Below are 4,311 nucleotides of genomic sequence, written 5' to 3'. Positions count from 1 at the left end.
CGTCCTCGGGAGTTTGAGTCGAACTGCCACCGGATTGATCACCTTCTCCACCACAAACGGACCAATGAACTTCGGTAACAACTTCCTAGACTCAGTCCGTAAAGGAAGATCCCGTGTGGCCAACCAGACCCTATCTCCGATGGTATAGGTGGGAGCGGGGATCCGGCGACGATTCGCCTGGAGCTGATACCGGTCCGAAACTCTAAGGAGTGCCTTTCTGGCCCGATGCCAGGTCCGGTGGCAACGACGCAATATGGGCCTGAACAGAAGGCACTGAGAGCTCCTTCTCCTGAGAAGGGAACAAGGGAGGTTGGTAGCCATACAGGCACTGGAAGGGAGACATCCCAGTGGCAGATGTAGGGAGAGTATTGTGGGCATACTCAACCCAAGGCAACTGAGAGACCCAGGAGGTGGGGTTGGAAGAGGCCAGGCAGCGTAGCGTGGATTCCATCTTCTGGTTGGCTCTCTCCGCCTGACCATTAGATTGGGGGTGAAAACCAGATGTGAGACTGACTGTAGCTCCAAAGGCCAAACAGAAGGACTTCCAGACAGCAGAGGTAAACTGAGGGCCACGGTCGGAAACGATATCACTGGGCAAACCGTGGACCCTGAAAACCTCCCTAACCAGGATCTCGGACGTCTCGAGGCAGAGGGAAGCTTGGCAATTGGCACAAAGTGGGCGAACTTGCTGAATCTGTCCACGATAGTCAGAACGACCGTGTTCCCCTCAGAAGCGGGCAACCCAGTGACAAAGTCCAGGGCCAGATGCGACCATGGTCGCCGGGAATAGGAAGGGGGTGAAGTAGTCCAGAGCTGGGCCGATTGGTACTCTTATTCTGCGCACACACTGGACAGGCAGCAACATAACCCCGAGTATCCTCGGCCATGGCAGGCCACCAAAAACGTCTGCGAAGAAACGCCATCGTCCGAGCCACGCCAGGGTGACAAGCCATCTTGCTGGCGTGGGACCATTTGAGGACCGCAGGACGAACCGACTCAGGCACAAACAACCGACCGGGTGGACCGTTACGGGACCGGGCTGCGTCCGAAGGGCCGCCATCACCTCCTCCTCAATCTTCCACCTAACAGCTCCCACGACGCAGTTCCGGGGGAGAATTGTCTCGGTCTTGGACCCACTCTCCTCCGTCTTGGAGAACATCCGAGACAAGGCGTCCGCCTTGCCGTTCTTAGATCCAGGTCGGAACGTCAGGGAAAAATTGAATCGTCCGAAAAACAACGACCACCTGGCCTGACGGGAGTTGAGACGTCTAGCCGATTGCACGTAAGCAAGATTCTTGTGGTCAGTCCAGACAATAAACGGTTGCTCCGCCCCCTCCAACCAGTGGCGCCACTCCTCCAAGGCAAGTTTCACCGCGAGAAGCTCCCCGGTTACCCACATCGTAATTCCTCTCCGCAGGCGAAAGGCGACGAGAGTAGTAGGCGCAGGGATGGAGTTTACTGTCCGTGGAGCATCGCTGCGACAGGATGGCGCCAACTCCCACATCAGACGCGTCCACTTCAACGACGAACTGACGGGCCGTGTCCGGTTGAGAGAGAATCGGTGCGTTGGTGAATCGCCTCTTCAAATCCAGAACGCTCGATCCGCCTCGGATTCCACTTGAAGCTCCTGATACTGGAAGTCAAGGCAGTTAACGGGCGGCCACACGGCTGTAATCCCGGATGAATCTGCGGTAGAAATTCGCAAACCCCAAAAATCTCTGGAGCTGCAATCTCGTACCGGGCTGGGCCCATTCCAGAACCGCTCTAACCTTCTCCTGGTCCATCCTAATCTCTCCCCTGGAGATGATGTACCCGAGAAAGGATGTCGTGTGGGCGATGAAACTCGCACTTCTCGGCCTTCACGAACAGGCGATTCTCCAACAATCGCTGCAGAACCTGCCGGACATGCTGGACGTGGTCGGAAGGTTCCTTCGAGAAGATCAGAATGTCATCCAGATAAACAAACACAAAGAGACCGATCATATCTCTCAGGACGTCGTTCACCATACTCTGGAATACCGCTGGAGCATTGGTCAGTCCAAACGGCATCACCTGATACTCGAAGTGACCCATCGGTGTATTGAAACCCGTCAACCACTCGTCTCCCTCTCTGATCCGGACCTTGTGATACGCATTGCGTAGGTCTAGCTTGGTGAACACCGTAGCACCCTGTAAGAGTCGAAGGCAGAACTCATCAAGGGCAGGGGATACTTGTTCTTGACCGTGATGTCATTCAACCCCCGATAATCAATACACGGTCGAAGAGAGCCATCCTTCTTACCCACACAGAAGAATCCTGCCCCCAGGGGTGATGACGAGGGACGAACGAGACCAGCAGCTAGGGACTCCTTGATGTAGGTCTCCAAAGCCTCACGTTCAGGGCGGGAGATACTGTATAACCTTCCCTTGGGGTAGACAGCTCCAGGGAACAGGTTGATGGCACAATCATATGGTCGGGTGGGGAGGGAGTGACAGAGCCTTCTGCTTACTGAACACTTCCCCCAAATCGTGATATGTCTCGGGAACCAGGGACAAATCTGGGGGTTTAGCCTCAATCACCTGACTGGGAACCGAATGGGGACAGGCAGTCTTGAGACAGTTAGCATGACAATCAAGGCTCCAACTCGTTACCTTGCCCGTCACCCAATCGAACGTGGGATTGTGTTCCTTCAGCCAGGGGGTATCCAAGGACCAGAGGAACATGGGAAGACGGCAGAATGAAGAATGAAATCATCTCCGAATGATTCCCCGACAACAGCATCTTAACCGGTTCAGTCCTCATCGTGATACGTGCCAGACTACTGCCGTTCAGAGTGGTCGCTTCAATGGCTTCCGGCAATTGCTCCTTGGAAAGCCCCAGCTGTTCCACCAACTCGGCATCAAGAAAGCTTCCATCGGCACCTGAATCGATAAAAGCGTTAATCGCTAAGCTCTGATTCCTGTTCACAAGGGTAGCCGGGAAACGGGGTCTGACAGAGGTATTGAGAGGTCGAAACTGGCTCGCTAAAAGTCCTCCCAACTTTAGCGAGCCGCGCAGTTTGACGACCGCCGGGAACAGGTGGCGAGGTAATGTCCCGAACCACCACAGTAGAGGCAACAGTTAGTCCTACGTCTGAGTTGGCGTTCCTCCTTGGTTAACCCGTGCCGCCCTACTTGCATTGGTTCCGAATCGGGAGACAGGACCTCTCCACTAATCCTGTGTGGTGGACGATGATCGACGTATTCTGGTCCAATCCCCGACCCGACTGGAACCTGAGAAGCTGATCGATTGGACGGACCCCATTGCTTCTCCCTCCTTCGCTCTCGGACTCGATTATCCACCCGAATAGACAAGGCTACCAAGCTGTCCAGGTCACTAGGCTCCGGATAGGAGATCAACTCATCCTTGAGCTGCTCCGACAGACCCTGGTAAAAGGCCGCTTGCAGAGACTCCTCATTCCACCCACTCTCCACAGCCAACGTCTTGAACTCGATCACGAAGTCGGCCACGCTGCAGTTCCTTGGTGAAACGAAACAGGCGCCTAGCTGCGTCCCTCCCTCGGACGGAATGGTCGAAAAAGCTTCCTCAGCTCGGCCGTGAACCCCTGGTATGAAGCCATGCAGGGTCTTGTCGTTCCCAAACGGCTGAAGCCCACTCCAGCGCTCGACCACGCAGCAACTCAATCACAAAGGCTATCCTAGCCTTGTCTGTGTCATAAGAGTAGGGCTGTAGATCGAACACTAACCCACACTGCATAAGGAAAGAACGGCATCTTCCCAGCTCCCCCTCATATTTATCCGGCGTCGGAACCTTGGGCTCACGGAAGGACACCGCTCCAGACGCGGCAGGCGAGATGGGTGAAACCGGTAGTGGATCCTCCACCGGAAACTTGCGCTGGTTCTGGACCTCCGTCAGACCGGTAGAAAGGTTCCGAACTGCCAACGCGATCTCCTGTAGCTCCGTGCTATGATGGCCCAACATCTTCTCCTGATGGGTAATGGCATGGCGAACAGAGTCCAGGTCCGCTGGGTTCATTACTGGCCGGATCGTTCTGTCACGAGTTACAAAGCCAGAACCCAGAAGCAGACCAGGACAAGGTAAGTTGAAACGAAGGTGAGTGTTTATTTACAAAGTCAAGAGTGATGCTGAATAATCCAGGGAACAGAGCGGGCGGCGTTGATTAGTTGTTGGGGGTGCAGTGGTTGATCCAATCATGGCTCGGCAGCCGCCGACCACCAGGCAGAGGTTGGATGAAGGTTCCGGACGAGTGACTGCAGATGGAACAAAACGGAGGTAAGTAAACAACAAACCAACAAGGTGCAAAACAACAA

This window comes from Coregonus clupeaformis, unplaced genomic scaffold (assembly GCF_020615455.1).
Source record: "Coregonus clupeaformis isolate EN_2021a unplaced genomic scaffold, ASM2061545v1 scaf0494, whole genome shotgun sequence".
NCBI lineage: Eukaryota > Metazoa > Chordata > Actinopteri > Salmoniformes > Salmonidae > Coregonus > Coregonus clupeaformis.
This window is presented reverse-complemented; position numbering follows the sequence as displayed.